Source organism: Rhinolophus sinicus, chromosome 6, assembly GCF_057876585.1.
Source record: "Rhinolophus sinicus isolate RSI-liver-muscle chromosome 6, RSI-T2T, whole genome shotgun sequence".
Classification (NCBI taxonomy): domain Eukaryota; kingdom Metazoa; phylum Chordata; class Mammalia; order Chiroptera; family Rhinolophidae; genus Rhinolophus; species Rhinolophus sinicus.
In genome coordinates, this window is record NC_142506.1 from 9,430,318 (window position 1) to 9,448,505 (window position 18,188).

The 18,188-nt window shown below is 48.4% G+C and overlaps 1 long non-coding RNA gene across 19 annotated transcripts in view; it reads right to left on the bottom strand.

Annotated features, from left to right (window-relative positions):
* The window catches only part of LOC109443383 (uncharacterized), a 243,067-nt gene that overhangs the window by 208,149 nt on the left and 16,730 nt on the right, over positions 1 to 18,188 (bottom strand). The window contains exon 2 of one of the 19 annotated variants that reach the window (XR_012490625.2): positions 16,104 to 16,148. The exons of the other annotated variants lie outside the window; for them this stretch is intronic. This is a non-coding gene — a long non-coding RNA (uncharacterized LOC109443383). The remainder of the gene's footprint in view (positions 1 to 16,103; positions 16,149 to 18,188) is intronic. 19 annotated transcript variants of the gene reach the window in all.

Here is an 18,188-nt window from a genome sequence, read left to right on the forward strand (position 1 = left end):
CCTGGGAACACCCTGTTCTGAGAGCTGGCCAGGCTGCAAGTTCCACCTTATCCTAAACCCGCTCAGAGGATCCAAGCCTAGGAGGATCCCTGGAGCCTTTCCATCCATGGTTTACTCCGTAAACTGCTCTGACCTTATTACAAAGACGCTGAAAAGGTCAAAATCTTCTGAGGTCTAAGAAAAAGAACAGAACACAGCGTGGCTGTAGCCTTGGCCTAAAAACTCCAGGCTAAAACCTCCGCAAGGGTCCCCAGGTCCCAGCAGGTAACTGTCACCTGCTGGCCAACTCCCCCTTCCCTTGTGTTTGACCTCTTAAGTGACCCCACACCTCCCGCTGAGCCAGGGCAGCTGTCAGCAGCCTCCCAACCAATCAAGGTTGGCCCAGGAAATGAGACCCATTGCTACCCCCTTCCTGAGGACTCAGCATTTCCCACGGGACCCCTGGGATCTGACCCCCAGATGGGTCTCCAACCCCACTCCTGGCAAAATGACCCATGTCCATACACTGGGCTAGGGCTTCACTCGCATTCTTGTGTCCCAGCAACATCCCAGGAGTCCTTTCCTTGCTCTCCTGGTGCCACCTCCTCTGCCAGGCTGTGCCACATTTGGGTTCCCACCACCACGTACCAGCTGTGGGTACCTGGACCCATTTGTAACCTGTCTGAACATCAGTCCTCTCATCTGTAAGACAGAAATAACTCACAGGCTATTGAGAGATTCAAATGAGGCCATGAATGTCGCTTCCACTGACTTTTAAATCAACTTCAATTTTTTCGGACAGTGTTAGGTTTTACAGAAAAGATTCTGCCAGTGTTCCCATGTACTCTGCACCCAACGTTTCCTACTATTATCATTTGACATTAGTTTGGTACGTTTCTTACAAATAACAAACCCTTACCGATACGTTATTATGAGCTAAAGTCTGCACTTGATTCAGGTTGTCTTAGCCTTCTCGTAATGTCCTCTTTCTGTTCCAGAATCCCACATTACGCTTAGTTGCCAGATCTCCTTAGTCTCTGCTTGGCGGTGGCCGTTTCCCAGACTTACCGTTTCTGGTGACCACGCAAGTTTTGAGGAGTAGTGAGCTCGTCTGTTGTAAATGTCCCTCAATTGAGATTTGAAGGAGCCGTGTTGACTGTACACACCCTTGATGCGAATAAAAATGGTACTTTACCTCTTTGATTCTTCTCCCCAAAACCCATAACCCCAGTCTAATCATGAGATGGTCATGATTTCTTAAAACTTAAATGCATGATACGTTCAATACGGTTCCACATCCAAATGATACCCCAAGAACAGTCAAAACTCATCTGCCTGCCCCTTTCCTCCTCTGCCCAGTCTCCCCCCAAAACACAGGTTACCACCTGTATTGGTTTCTGGTGTCCTTATAGAATTTGGACAAATACAAATTCTTATATCCCGTCTACACACATACACTTTTTACACAAAAGACGGCACGCTACTGTCATGACTGCACCTCGTTTTTCCTCAGTATATCCAGAGACCTGCCCGCGTCGCACACACACCAATTCCTTATTCTTCTCCACATCTGCTACCCTGTACAAGGAGGGGCCGTCATTTCCTGAACTAGTCTTCCACTCACAGACATGTGAGGTGCTGCAAATCTTGTACTACTGTACAAATGCTCCCGTGACTAATAATGTGCAGTGCTCATGTCACATAAATATCTGTAGGTAGGGACAATACCGCCATGTGAGACTGCTGGGTCAAAGGGCATGTCGATCTGTAGTTTGCATACAGAAGGCCAATGTGCCCCCTCAAAGGGCACTGTACCAACTTGCATTCCCTCCAAAACATACACGAGACATTCTGTTTCGCCACAGCTCTGTCAACAATAGAGTACACCACCAACTTGTCCATTGTACGATCTTAATAAGGAAAAGTGACGTTTCTGGTTTTCTTTTCCCCTTTCATGATTGGGTAGATGATGTTATGTTTAAGTGCCCTTCGAGCTTCCTTTTCTGTGAACTGTCTTCATATCCCGAAGAGCTACTCGATGGACACATATGGGCTGCCCTCTTAGCTGTGGGCTCACGTCATGGAAAGGGAGCCAGCGCCCTGAGGGAGCATGCGGGAAGAATGTGCAGGTAAGATCTAGGACTGTTCTAGAAGGGAAACACTCAGCTGTGGCTAGAGTCACAAGGGAAGGTCTCACGTCGAGACGGTGGGACTCGGGCAAGGCCTCCAAGTATATTATCTGTGACTTGGAGAGATGGGCGGAGAGGAAAGGACTTCCCTGGGAAGGAGCCCCACAGAGGCCAAGGTTCCAAGGAGACCTGAGGAAACAGAAGACTATGGGGTCTGTTGAGAGCAACGGTAAGACCAGAGGCATCACGGATGCCAACCAAGGCCTTAAACACCAAGCCACAGAGTTGGGTCTTAAGTACAAGTGGAGAGGAACTTTCCAATCTCATTTTCTTTCTTTACATTCTACAGACATTTTGAGACCAATTTTTTTGTTTGTTTGTTTGTTTGTTTGTTTTGGGTTTTGTTTTGTTTTCTTTTGCTTTATGGCCATTTAGTTCAATAGTCCGTAAAGCTTCAATCACCTGAAGAGCCCTGACAAAGCACACTTTCCAGCCCTGAGTAGGGCCCGGGGTGTGTGCTTGACACAGGCTCCCAAGTGGGTGATACTCATGGGTATCTCTGGCAATTTCTCTGCAAAAATCTAAAACTATTCTAAAGGGGCCAAGCCAGCCGTGCGTGGGCCCCCAGGAAAAGGAGGGCTTTTCAGAAGCTCAGGTTGGATGGGAAGGTGAAGAAGCCTGGCAAATGAGGAGCGGGAATTTTCCTCAAGTTTTGTTCTGGAAAGAAAACCCCAGGTGCAAAAGAGATGTCCACTTTGGGAAACTCTCGCACACTCACAAACCCATGCCAGGCCTGGAGGCTGCGGATGGGGAAATGGAACATCCTGTTCTGCAAATATCTCAGGTCTACTCAGAATTCTCCCCAAGACCAGAGATAACCTGGGCAGGTCATCTGTGTACCTGATGTGATTTATGCTCCTGCCGCTTCCGCAGTGCTCCGGGTCATGTCACTTGTATAACCTCCTCCGGCAGATGGCGGATGGCAACGTTGAGTCAGTGATACGTATGATCAAGTCCAAGGGCAGGCACTCTTAAACGTCTAGACTCAAGCAATAGCTTTGTCCCTGCATGCCTCTCCCTGCAGGCATGCACCTGGCCTAGGCTCTCAAATGCTTGAAGACCTCCTCTTCCTCTTCCTCCCTGCCTTGACCCTCTCCCCTACATGCCAGCCAGCCCACCGAAGACATGTTATCTTGCGGCACGCCTGCTCCAAAGCCCTGAGGGTCCCTCTTTTCCCCTAAGACTCAAGACCACGCTCTTCACTCAGGCTATTCACGCATCAGTAAGTCCAACTGACACGTCTTCTCCAAGCTCAGTCCCCGGAAGCCCTCACTCTGACCATCAGCTCCAAGGAAAGGATCCAGCTCAGCACCCACGATGAAGCCTTTGTTTCAGCTCCCCAGTGCCATCCTCCCTCACAACACATGCCCTCCACCACACTCTTGTCAATTCCACTTCCTTCAAGAAACCGTTTCCTACTACTGCATCCAACACCCCACTCCAACAGGGGTGCCTGCTGGGTTCTAGGCAGGGAGAAGCATATAAAACACAGGTTCATCCCCAAGAAGTTCAGTCTAGTGGATGTGCCAGATATTCTGATGCAAGTGGATGAAAAGGGCTCTGACTGCCTGTCCTATGTCTGGAAGCCAGGGAGGACTTCCTGGGGGAGGTGGGAACTAAGTTGTATCTTTAAGAATCAGAGAAGATTACAGGTAACAGGAGGGCCATGTGGCTTACAGAAGTATGGGAGAAGGAGAGCGGCGTTCGGAAGGCTGGGTGGGCAAGGGAGAAAGCAAAACAAGCTATATGTGCAGCGGGTGCACCAACGAGCACAGTCTCAGATAACAGTGCCTCTGCTCTCCCCCATTGCTTCACACGTATTATTTCAGACCCCTCATGAGGCTGCAATCAGGACTGCCTTCCCGGTGCAGCTTACCCATTCACAGGGGCACCAAATTCAGCCAACTAATGCAAATAGAGCCTTTTAATAACATAGACATGCATCAATAATTCAGAGGCCAGGAGGCCCCCCAAAGGACCGTGCAGAATATCAAGAACCCCCTGCCCAGATTTAGCAGCTTCAGAAGACATGGCCCGAGAGGCAGTGCTCTGGAAAGAAAGTGCTTCTCTCAAGGAACCTGTGTCGAGTTCCGCGTGAGCACCTCTAGTCTAACCAGAAGATGAGGGATTCCAAAAATCATACACAAAAGCAAGCATCACTCACGAATTGTTTGATTTATAAACACCTGGCCCGTTACAAATGCTTCCAACCATGTCACCTGTTTTCGTCCTCACAGCAACCCTGAGAAGTGGGCAGGGTCCCTCCCACCTGTCTCATCTGCAAACCAGCAAGCTGGGGCCTTGCTGGGGCAGAAGACAGAAGATTCCAGAGAGAGGAATCTTCTGGCCCTCTCACCCTATGATACTTGCTGAAATTGGGCAGACCCCTGGAGGCCACCTTGTCCAACTCCATCTGGTACTCAGTGAAGGACCGAGGGTTCCATGACTTGCTGATGACCGAGCTGGATGGGTCAAAACGCCGGTGTCCTAAGATGGACCAATCAGCTGAGGGATGAACCAGGTCTTTTCTGAAGCAAGGGGGAGGGCTCATGCACACTGGTTTCTGCAGGCCCAGCTGGGACCTTTCTGGAAGGGGGGACAGATGACCTTCGGTGGGCTGGGTCTAGGAGCAGCGCCCGTGCCTCAGAGACACTGCCTGTCCGTGAAGAGCCCCGCAATGCTGCAGGAGTGGGGCGTTAACAAACTCAGCAGACAGTCCCATCAAAGGGCAAAACAGTTCTTCAGCTGTTGTCTTAAAAACCCATAACGGATAAAAGGTTATAGGAAAGGCCTAAAATTCCAAGGATGTAAACATAAGCCACTCCCACAAACATTTAAAGGGACAAACAACTTGAAACACACAAAATAAAAAAGAAATAAAGAATCATATGAAGAATAAGTAACACAGCTGTAATAACAAATAATTTTAAAATAACACAAAAATGCACTCATGGGCCTTTTGCAAACCAAAACACAGCATGCATTTCCCTGTCAGGTGACGATCGAGTGTGAAATTATTGCTGTGGAGCAGAGTCTGGGGTGAAGACCCGATTCCACAACCACCCCACGTCAGGCGCGGTATTTAGCCTCTTGCCTTCGATTCTCCTCCTATCAAATGGGGCCAATAGTATCTGCCTCCCCTTCCTCCTGGCCAACGAGAGGTGGCTAAGATCTAGTTCTGAGTTGAAAGGGAATTTACTGAGCACATACTATGAGCCAGGCACCTCGCTTCACTCCCAATAGCTCTTTGATGTATATCGTCCCCATTTTATAAGGGTGTTGACTGAGCTATTAAGCATTTTGCGCCAAACCATCCATTCTCAGAGCAAGCCTTGGGGGATACCAAAGTGAAAAAGAGCATTCCTGCCTGAAAAGCATTTCCAGTCTACTTGGTCACAATGGTAGAACCGGACAGAACCAGAAATAGTCTGAGCCCCAGCCATCCTTCCTCAGTTGCTATCCCACCCGAGATGAAACCGTGAGTGTACCCTCCTGCCCCTGGGCATCCTGTGAGAACCAGCTCACCAGGAGGGACTCGGCCTGAGAAGACATACCAGGCAACATTTCATGTCCTGGCTGGGCGGGACCAGTCCACTGCCACCGTCTTCAGGGAACCCAACCAGAGAAAGCCTTTGTGTGCCCTGCTCTGCCAGACACAGCTATTAGAGCAGCCAGAGTCGCAGAGGCCAGGGCTGTCCCACCAACATATGGGCAGGGCAGGGAGCACACGACCTTTGCCCCTTTGGAGCCTGTCTGCAAGCATCCCACACTATTTTTAAGACTTTCTGAGATGCAAACAGGATTCAGGGCTCACCAGGGACAGTTTGTAAAAGTTTTCCACTGGAACAAAGATTTCAGTGCTGTAACTCAAAGCGTGACTTTACAATGGGATCTGATTATCAAGAGTTCCAGAATATCCTCTTTTGAGAAGTACTGCTCCTTTCTCTTTCCTGCCATTTAGAGCTGGCAGGCACATGGCACGTAGACTAGGCAACTGCCTCATCCAGGGGTGGTTGCAGGGGAAGGACCTGAATCCTCTCCTGGGGGGTGGCTCTGAGATCCCAGCACTCATCCTAAGAGGTGTCTGTCCATACCCACCACAGAGAGAGCTGTTATCCTGAGGGCAATATCAACATTTAAATACAGCTGCTCCAACCCTCCACTAGCTTCCCACTTCCCTCCAGATAAAGCCCAAAGGCCTGACGTGGTGTGAACCCTTCACGTCTTGGACATCACCGCCTACCCCTCCCGCACCTGTTCACTCCTCTCCTGCCACATAAACCTCCTCACTCTCCGGGTTATTCCCCTGTTGCCTCCCCCCTCCAACTCCAATCCAGGCTCTGCCCTTCTCCACTGTGCTCTGTACCCAGCAAGTAGACAGACACCTATGGGCCCCATCAGAGGCCCCCGATGCACTGGCTGCCCACTGAGCTCAGCCAATGGGAGGCTCCAGCAGGTGAGAGTGCAGAAGGAGGAAGCGTTCAGGTAGAAATCTGGGGATTCTCTCCATGCCACAGGGGCTGGGCCCCTCCACATCACAGCCCTGCCAAGTGGCCCCTCCTCCAACCCCTTCCCAGGGCTGGGCCTGCATGGTGCCCTGTGTTGGTTCCTTAACCCTCCCACTCCTCTGTCCATGGCCCCTTCATTATCCCCTCCTCAGCTGAGCCACTGGGACCCTGATTCATCCAACAGTCTCAGGACTGACCTGGGTGTTTCCTGTGCTCCATTTCCCCAGCCACTGCCTGGTTCGTTCCCCAACTTCACTGATCCCCTGCCCTGCGTAAGCCCTCTCTCTACTTTATTTTTCCCCAGAGTACAAATTACTCCCTCACATACTCCCCCTCTAGATTTAAGCTCCATCAGAACGAGAACTTTCTTTCACTTGCTCCTGTGTGCCAAGTGCCTAGAGCAGGGCTCAATACTTGTTGAGTGAATTTGTTAACAGACATTTATAAGACAGAGCTCATTAGCTACGGCCATCAAAGGTGCAATAAGCATTTACTGAGCGCCCACTGCATGCCACGTTCTCCTCCACATGCGGGGACCATGTGATGGAAAACACAACACACCAACCCCATTCGAAAAAACACCTTCCAATTCTAGCCTGTTCAGGCCAACCCTGCCTTGAGGGTCCGTGTCCTAATCTGGAGCCTGAATGTCACTGTAGATTAACTATCTGTCTGCAAACATTCAGCCTGCCTGCCTGTCAAAACCCTCCTGGCGTCTGTCTCAGGCCATCTGCAACCTGCACTAGCCAGCTGACTGCAGATGTTTGCAAACAAATATGGGTGGCCATTGACTGGAATTGGGAGCTTAGGTTACTCTGTGCCCTGTGCTGGCTTCTAATGATGACCAGAGATGACGGGATGGACACCAAGGACGACTGAAGTCAGGAAGGATGGCTTCACATCCCGCTTAGCCACTCACCAGCCGCATGACCTTGGACAAAGTACTTGACATCTCTGAGGCCTCAGCTGCCTCATCTGTATAATGGGGAGACTCATCAGTAGTTTTTCGGGGCTACCATAAAGATTCCATACTCTGCATGTGAAAGGCTAGGCACAAAGCAAAAATGCACAGAAGAAAAAAAATGGAAGCTATTATTATGTCTCTGAAGAGTAAATGCTGGGGTGAGTTTCCGATGCATTATTTTTAATAGCATGCATATGTGGGGTGGAGCAGGAATCAAGTTCCAAGTGAGAAAAACATTTTGAATATATTTAGTTACTCCTAAGGACCTGTTTCCATACCCTTTGGGGCACATAGTTCGTAAGTTTGAGAAACGTGCTTTTTAAGGAAAAGATGACTTTTCTCTACTGGGAGGTACATTTGTCCCAATTATGGTCCCACTATACAAACATTCGTGGAGCACCTTTCTGCAGGTTTAATTCTCACTCGTGCTACACGTCCATCCACTGTAGGCCCACTGGGGACTCTGCTCAGCACAGTGGCCCTCATCCTGACTGAGCAGCCACCACCTGGAACCCTCCACCTGTCACCAGCTGAGGGAAAATCACGCACACATGCAGAACCGCACTACAAGCTTCCACCAGGAAGGGGCGTGCCTCTGCTCACATTTCATTGGCCAGAGCATGTCACGTGGCCTGGCTTGCTCCAAGGGGGAAGGAGGCATCCCCACAGGAAGGGAGGCAGCCTGTGACAGGGATCCCTTCTTATTTCTCTTCTAACCACCTCACCTAGCACAGTGTCTGATAAACTGTTAAAAGACACTCAAGAATGTTCCTTGAATAAATGACCAAACCCTACTTTGCGGTTGATCTTCAGAGCCTGTTCATGGGACCTGAAAGAAAAGCAAGCCCATCCTTGGTACACACGGTGGGAATGAAGTATTTAAGCTTCCAGTTCGTGGAGCCTTATTACCTGGGCACAAACCCCAGCCCTGCCTTTTATTAATATTACCTGGGTGACTGACCTTGGGCCAACCTCTCTGTGCCTCAGTCTCTTCGTCTGTAAAATCGGGTGATAAGAGTCCTTAGAACATAAGGCTGTTATGAGGTTGAAATGAGGTAATTGATGGAAAGCTTCGCATAGTGCCTGGCAGGTAGTAAACACTGAATAAACAGAAGCTAGTACTCCGAGTCAGACCTTCTTTTGGACCCCACATTTTTTTACTAAATCCTACTAAATGTATTGGGGTGACATTGGTTAATAAGATTATATAAGCTTCAAGTGTACAAGTCTATGATACATCATCTGTATATTGCATTGTGTGTTCACCCCCCAAGTTTAGTTTCCTCTGTCACCATATAGTTGATCCCCTTTACCCTCTGACCCCATATGGTCTGAGCTGAGTCACTTGCTTTAATTCTTTCATAGTCCTCCAAATGACAAACCTTCAAACTACACGTTCTTGACACTTTCTGAGCACAGGCCACAGTGTTGGCATCTGTCTACAGCCTCCTAAGACAACTGCTTTGGAAAGCACCACCTCAGTCTCCACTCAGATTGTGATGCTGGAGATAATTAAATATGTGTATATGCATAAATATATGTTTTATAAATTCATCAACAGTCCCCCCTTTCGAAATACATCTCATATCCAGGACCCCGTCCCAAACAACGTTTAAGTCAAGGAAGCAGGACATGGACCCATCCTATCTGGCCGCCCCACGGTTGTAAGTGTTGGGGTCGAGTTTGAATCCTGACAATGAGCAGGTCCCTACACTGGCCTCCCTCTTCTGTGACATGGGACTACTCAGCCCCGTGCCTCACAGGATCATTATGTAATGGACGACCAGAAGTGAAAGGAGGGGTGGCCAGATGGCTCAGTTGGTTAGAGCACAAGCTCTGAGCAACAGGATTGCCAGTTTGATCCCCACATAGGCCAGTGAGCTGCGCAGTACTCAACTAGACTGAAGACCGCTTAAGCTGAGCTGCCGCTGAGCTCCTGCTGGGCGGCCGGATGGCTCAGTTGGTTAGAACGTGAGCTCTTAACAAGATTGCTGGTTCAATTCCCACATGGAATGGTGGGCTGAGACCCCTGCAACTAACACTGAAAATGGCTACTGTAAAAAAAAAAAAAAAAAGGAAGTAAAAGGAACAACCACTTTGCCTGCACACAGGAGGGGCCAATCGATATTAGTTCTCTTTTGTCTTTAATAAAACTAACTCTTTGACATGGATAATCCAGGAAATTATACAGAAATAATATATACTAAACTTACCCACAGCCTCCTAAAAACAATAAATCAAGGGAATTTTTCAAAAGTCCGTTTTCTGAGAGCACTGGCTCATGAAGCTTAGTTAAAATTTTCAGACTTCTCCTTAATTTCTAGTATTCAAAAACATCTATGCTTAAATAAAATGTCAACTGCAGTCACTCCAAAGTTCAAACTATGTGGTTCGTTTTGACTTGACCCCCTACAGTCTGCATTCTAGTATTCATTAATTTTCATTCATTCAAGAATATTTATTAACCCCCACTAAGTCTCAGACAACACAGAGAACAAAAAGGACCAGCTCATAGCTTCTACCCTCTACTGGAGGAGCCATACCAAAACCAAGAAACAAAATTAATCATTAATTTTTTTACAGACCGTGATTGGTACCACAGTGGAAATCAACAGCATCCAGTGATTCAGAAGCGTGGGTGTTGGGGAAGGGGCCTATTAGATGGGATGGTCTGAAGAAGTGATTGCAGTTAGGATGAGGAAGAACCAGACTCTCAAGAATCTGGGAGAAGAGTGGTCCAGGAGGAGGGAGCAGCAAGTGCAAAGGTCCTGTGGTATGCAGAACAGGGCATCAGGGAACTAACCGAAGACCAGGGGGCTGAGTGGGAGGGCAAGCAGGTGAGGCTGGGATTCAGGCAGGGTCAGGCAGCTCATAAGAGAGAGAAGTTGCAACGGGAAGCCTGGGGAGGGTTTAAGTAGGCGATGTTCCAGTGCTCTGCCAGTTACTGTATGTAGAATGGGGTTGTAAAGGGGCTGCAATGGAAGAACAGGAACCAGTAAGGCAGACGCTACACATTATGGGCAGTGAAAGACGATGGTCGCCTAGACTGGGGGGTGGCACTGGAGGCAGAGAGCAGGGCACTTTGGAGGAGGAATGGACTAGACTATAGCACTCAAAATGAGACCTAAGTCCTTAACTGTGGTGTCCCCCATGAGCCTGTTAGAGATGCAGGCCTCCTGCCTCGCATTAAACCTCTGGGCGCCCGGCATCTGGGTTTTAACAAGCCTCTGATATTCACTCAAGTTTGAGAAGCAACAGATTCGGTGACTTGTAAGCTTAACTAACACCAAGGTGTGTCCCCTGGACTGTCTTCACATCCGTCTGGAGCCAGATGGATCCAAACCCCTGCGGCCAAGACACTGAGATCCACGAGGTGGTTTGTAGAAAAGAACTTGTCCACGGGGCTGATGTCCCCTTCTCAAGCCAGGCTAGAGAAGGTGGGAGGGGACAGGGACAAGGCCAGACGAACAGAAGGGAACTGGCATTATTTGTCAGCAGGGCAGGAGCAGCGGGCAGGAAGGAGGAGGGGCTCTGACTCCCCTGGAGCCACTGTCACTGCAGCCACGTTCCAGCTTCAGAAGAATGTAGGCCATCCTGAGGCAGGATTGTCCTGAGGCAGAAAGGATCATGGGATGTCTGTTATTGACCAAAATGGACCTGTGGAATCTGACGGATCCTTCAGCAACCCTTGTAGAAACAGTCCATTTATTCCCTTGGGCTCAGTGGGGCCCAGGGAATTACATGCAACTAGCAGATGACAAAGCCAGGACTTGTGCACAGAGGCCTAGAAAACAACTCACTTCACAGGCCTTGGGCTCAGACTTGCCTCACAGACTCTACAGCACGCCGTTTCCTCCTCATTTCTCTCAACCTAAGTAACGGTCATCATCCAGGGTGACACGGCAAAGCAGAGACCAGGGCCCAAAGTGGCCAAGAGGACACAGAAGGAATCATGGAATCTGGAATGCACCCTTCTTTCCACTTCCTTGGCCACCACCCCAACCGGACCATCGTCATGCTCGCCGGTAATGACGCAGCATGGTCTCCCCAGCCCCACGCCACCGCCCCTGTCACCATCCCCTCAGTCAGCTACTTGATCCCATCCTGCCTGCTCTCCACTCAGCTTCTGCCACCTGGCCCTCCTTCTGCTCCTCAGATAACCAGGCTCAGTCACACCCTATTTGAGAAATATCTATCCACACCTCTGATACATGACAATCATAAAAATACGAAATGCTGTCGTCTGCTAGGATGTCACCTACAATAATATGCTAGGCATCCCTACTACATTGAATAATGTCCCCCTAAAATCCATGTGTCCCCAGAATCTCAGAATGGAACCGATTTTGGAAATAGGGTCTTTGAAGAGTAATTTCTTAGGATGAGGTCATAGTGGATCAGGGTGGACCCTGAATCCATGGGCTGGTGTCCTTATAAGAGCCGAGGACGCAGAGACACACAGGATGAAGGCCGAGTGAAGATGAAGGCGGACATTAAAATGACACACTACAAGCCAAGACCACCCAGCAACTGCCAAAAACCAGAAGAGGCAAGGAAACGTTCTTCCCTGAGCCTCTGGAGAGAACGTGGCCCTGCCGACATCTTGATTTTGGACTTCCATCCTCCAAAACTGTGAGAGAACACACATGTATTATTATAAGCCACCCAGTTTGTGACAGCAGCCCTGGGAGACTAAGACAACATTTATGAATAGTCTCCCCAATCCATGCCCCAATCCTGCAAAGGTAGAATTCTTCTTCTCACTGCCCAGACGGGAAACAGATAACCCTTGCTCCAATTCACACAGCTAGTAAGTGACAGAGCTGAGATCCAAACCTAACTGGACTCCAAACCTAGTTGGACTCAGGCTCTTTACACTGGGCTGGGCAGTCACCGTCTATATAGAATAGATGCAAAACTTAAAAAAAAAAAATTAAAAAAAAAAGGCCTGAGAAGCAACATCTGAAAGTCTTGCTCGCTTGAAAGGCTTCTGGAAACTCTTCTCTCACAAAGGGTTTCTGGGAAGCTCTGGATACCAGGCAGGAGAGGAATTGGCTACCAATAGCTTCTAAGAACAAACTTAAAGGTGGAAAGGGGCTTAATTCTGCAGTTGTTTTTTTTGTTTGTTTGTTTGTTTGTTTGTTTGTTTGTTTGTGTGTTTTTTTTTGCTGGGACCACCCCACCTCCTGCATATACTTAAAAGGTTTCATTATATGCAATAGGCAGTCATTATTTTTTTGCTCATCACAGAGTCCTTTGTAGTCCCTGACCTGAATCGCTATTATTATACTTGGCTGCGATGCTAACGAGCTTACCTTCTGAACAGGCATTCTGGGCAAAAGATCCAAAAATCTTTAACTGGTTGAGGCGCAGAACTTGGAACGGCATCTGGCGTGTAATTATTTTTAACAGGAATATAGCCCCATCTTGTCAGCTTTCCATTTCGAGCAGAGACCAATTGGCCACAAGTACATACAGAAAAGGGCGAGTTGGGTAGCACATGCATCATACTTTCGCTAATTCACGGAGCTTAATCGAGATGAATGCGGTCATTCACTCTCTGTGCAGGGGCTGAATGTCCTTCTCTCCCCACATTGACAGGGAAACTTGGCCTATTTTGGCTCCCAAAACCACCGCGGAGAGGTTTCATGCAAGTTTTCTAAAGCGTCCATGAAAACAGCGCTTGTTTGCTTTATCATTTAAATTTCAAAATAACATTCCTGGCCAAGGAGAAACACAAACAGCACAGGGCTTCTGCGGCCTTGCAGAAGACAGGAGAAGCCACCAGGCTTCACGGCCCCAGAAGAAAAGTAAAAACCCCACGCTCTGCGGCTGCTGTTGTGTCGTCCCCTACTATTGTGGTCATTGTCATTATCAGGAATAAGTTTTACCGACCCCGAAGCTTACAGTCTCTCCCTCAGGAATGTCCCATCCGCTCTGGGCCTCTGTTTCCCTCACTTGTTCAAGAAGGAACTACAGAACTAGTAAGATGCCCTTGGCCTGAGGTCTACTTGAAGAATGAAAAGCAGAGAGCTGGCTCTTCTCTGCTTAGCTGAACCGTCCCCACGTGTGATGGACTGGCCAGAAAGCGCTGGCCCTTCTTACTAAGGGCCTTCTCTCTAAGAAAGTGGGCAAGCCAAGCAATGAGAAAATACAACACCCTCCTGCCCACCCCCAGCCATGGACTCAATATGGCTACTTTCATGTTGAATGGAAGAAACAAAAAGTGGGCCTATAAACTCTGTAGTGTTTCCTGAATTGGTCACTGAGTAGGAAAGAACTGTTCGCCATTGAACTAGATGTCTCCAAAGAGCAGAGCTAACAGCCTGGCTCCCCAGCTGTGATAAAGGGGCAGGGAGGGAGGCCGGGAAAATGAGGGAAGGGGCTTGGGCCAGGATGAAGATCACAGGCTCTCGGGAGGGAGGCAGATAGGGGTTTCGGGCTTCCTGCCCCTGCAGAGGCCGCAGAGCAAGATGCTCCTTTAGGATTCAACTCAAATGACCCCAGAGACACATGGTCTGGGGAGGGGTAGGGAATCCACAGTAAGTGCCAGAAAGAAAGGGGAAAAGAAAATGTTTCAGGGAGCTGCCAGCTCTACACATGGGGCCAGAGGGAGCAGCTCAACCCTGCCGTGCAAGCAGAGCGGCCCTGAAATTCTTGGAAAAGGCCCTGGTTCAAAGGAGGATAGGAAAGAAGCTGCCCAGGCTCTTCCTTTGGCACTGGGAGGCGCCCAGGCCAGGAAGGGGGCTGGACAGGAGGCGGCCGGGGCCTCCAGCCTCAGGCCTGCTCAGTCAGGCCCAGGACTCCCCCAGAGAGGCCACCCCAGCGGGCAGGACGGAGGGGTGGTCAGCTGCCTGGGGTCCAGGCGCTGGGTGTGTAGGACTCAGGCTGGCAGATTCCAGAAAGCAGAAAAGGAGACAGTCTGTGTGAGTGGAAAAAGCCCTCTATGCTGGGGTTCGGGGACATGGGTTCAGATGGACAGATAAAAACCAGACAGAGACTTCTGAATACTCCGAGGGCTTCTGACGAATGCAGTAGGAAGCCAGCAGAACGGCGTTCAACGATCTTTTACTACCTGGTAGATTTTTAAGAACTTGTTTCTTACTGATTTGACAAATACATGCACATGGTAAAATTTTCCAACAGGATGAAAAGAGTCAGCGAGTCCACGCTAAGCTTCCACGCTATCCCCAGAAGGCCCCCAGTCGTCCTCCTTGGAAGCAGCCACTATGACCATTTTCTTTATGAACCCTTCCAGATCTAGTCTGTGTGTGTGTGTGTGTGTGTGTGTGTGTGTGTGTGTGCGCACGCGCACTTCCTTTTACATACAAACAGGAATAGTGAGAAAATTCCAAAACAACTACTCACCATCTGGAACCTGACTTTGTCATCCATCAAATGACAAGCTTGGATGAGGCCCCTTCTGACCTTGAAGAGTCCAAACTATGAGCCTACCTGCCAAAAGCCACTGGTAACCAGCTTGAAAAGCTAACCTGAAGGATGATTTGACTCAGCTCTGGGGAACTGGTAGGTTGGCAGAGTGCACTAGTGCCAACAAGTAACTTTTCCTGAGCCCTCCTCAGGACTGGACACTGGACCAAGCAAGGCACAGGTACCATCTTGTCCAACGTTCACAACCACCATAGGTGGTCAGGCTTGGTATTATTCCATCTTATAGGAAAAGAAACTGAAGTCCAAGGACAAAGCAACTTGCCCAAGTTCCCAGAGATGGTAAGGGGTAAGGACCCAGAATGCAAATGCACTTCTCTCATGTTGTTTTGCGGGACACGTTTAGCAGGGGAAGAGCTGCAGCCCTATAACTTAGGTATTTATCCCCTAAGTGAGGCTGAGTCACTGCAAGGAACATATGTCCAGCCAAATGTGGTCATGTCAGAATCTAAACTCTTTGGTTTTGCATCCAAAACCCATGCCTTTGATTTCCCTGAAAGCATCCCCAAAATGGAATATGGTAGTGGCCTCCTTAGCAGTCAGATTTATACAAGCTCATTTCACCCTCCAGCAACCCGAAAGGAGATGGCGTGATCTACCCTTAACCAGTGAGAAAGCAGTCTGACAGAAGCTGAGTTACCTTCCCAAGTTCTCTTTAGGAGACACTGGCAGTGATTGGCCGGCCCTCAGGCTCAGGCTAGGACTGTCTCCACCCAGCCAAGGCAAACCTCAGGCCATAAACTTCACTACAGTCCTACAACGCTGCTCCCATTTTCCAAGCAGCAAAGTGTGGTATTTAAGTGAAACCTCACATCATAATGAGAAACAGTGCCACACGCTGAAGAGCTGTCCCCTTCTCCTCAACTAGACCCCCATCTTCTGAAACCCAACTTCTCGAGAAAGTAACTCCACACAGGGAGAACATTTGCTATCATCCTGTGGCTGCAATGTGGCAAAACCAAATGGGAAAGCAATGTAACAGCATGCATGAAGAAGCTTAAAAATGTCTAGCACCTTTGAAGGGGTCATTCCACTTCCAGAAATCTATCCCAAGGAAATCTGAAAGATGGAAATAGGTTTATTTGTACATGTGCATACACACATACACACATACATACACATGCACAAAATACCCCACTTATCTCAGCCCTAGTTATGAGGGAAAATACATGAAATGTTCCTCATACTCAAAATTACAGGCGAAATCAGGAAAATGACAAACTATCAGTGCAACGGAATATTACAACATTATGCTGCATTAAAAATCATACTTAAAAGCCTGCTTTTAATACCACGTAGAAATACTCCTATTACACTACGAGAAAAATCCAATAAAATTGTCAACATTAGGCGATCTCAAATTTAAAAGAAATACGCAAAGAAAAAAGAAAGAAAAGGTAGCAAAATGAGCTAATATTATTGTCTTTCTTATACTCTTAACATTTCCCAAATTTTCTACAGAAAAAAATATCCTTATAAAAATAAGCATTATTTGAAAAAAAAAAAAAGACAACCCTTGTTCGTGGATAAAATAAGCAACAGGTGAAATACGAGATAGAGAAGAATTTACTGAGTTTTCAGATTATGCTCCTAACAAATTACACGATCCTACAAAATCAGGGAGCGAATTTGGAAAGAGTTTAACGGGGGAATCCAGTAAAAAGCAGCTCAAGCCCAGAAGAGCCCTAGAGAGCAGAGAAGGGAAAATCCACGACCCACCTACACCAATGGCAGGTCCACAGAAACCAGAACACTGGGGAGCAAAGGTCTGAGGGTTCCCAAGAGAGTGATCTGAGAAACAGGGGGGAGAAGTGGGGGGGCTTGAGACAGGGGAGAGTTCAAAAAGCAGCTACTCTCAGAATAAAGCCACATAGTTCCAGAGAGGAGGGGGCAATTCGAAATCCCAGAGTGTCCAGAAAGGAAATGCAATCAACATCCACTGGTTGGGTACACAGGGAAGGCTGACTGACAGGCATAATCCCGTAAACTCTGTTTCCCAATGTTCCAATTTTTAGAATGAAGCTGCAGATAAGTAAGCACAGAAGTCTTAATTATGAACGTGGGAGAGAAGATGAATGTCACACGCCTTGCCGATGTGAAAATACAGATGCCAGAGAAAGGGAGGTGGAAAAGGGAACAGCTGGCATGCTGATAACTCAGGCTATGCAAGTATGAGTCGACAATGGGGAAGGCCCAGAATCAAGGCCTTAGTCAGTGGAGAGGTAGGCAACCGAGCCTATCATTTAGGGACACAGACCTACGTCCACCCACCCACCCCCTTCACGCTGGAAAGAGGAATAAGGGCAGGCAGGAAGGGGGCTGGGAGTCTGGCTCTTCCATATATGCCTTTCCCATCTGATTGTAAATATGTGCACGTATTATTCTGATTAAAAACCTAATTCTTTTAAAAAGGCGTTCGACTCTGCATTCAAAAAGGCTATGAGCAGGATCTTCCCACTTTAATGCTCACATCCCTCTCTCTTCCGTATGTTGAAAAGCTCTGCATCCATATGAAGTCAGCTGTCAGGACAACCTGACCCTAACCCAAATTCCCACCAAGCGACAGAAGCACGTCATTCCAAGTGTCTCACTTATGCAGATGAGCTGGGAAGGGATGGCAGATGTGGGTCATCTTATACATGCCACTTTGAATATAAAGACTTTGAACTTGAACAGAAAAAACTAGGTTCCATGGGCTTTTGAAATAGCATTCTTCCTTCTCCTAGTCTTCTAGCCACAACCTCCTCAACCCAGTCATGGCACTCTCTGGCTCAAAATTCTTCCTTGTCTCTCCATGTAGAGAGTCTCCAGGGTGGACTCGGTGCCCAGCTGCCAGCCTCTTTTCAGTTGGGTTTCTTTCTTACCACTGCAGTTTGCTCAGGAAGACAGCACCCATGGTTCCCAGAATGGCCCGGCTCTCATCCATCTGAGCTTGGAGGTACTTTTCCACATGCCTGCAATGCCCTTCCATCTCCTGTCTGGCCAAAAGGGTGAGCATTTCTGCTTCTAAGATTCAGACCAAGTCCTGCCTCAGAAAGAATGCTCCCTCATTTGTCCAGATGGGTTTACATCCTCTAATAATCACTGCATTTATATTCT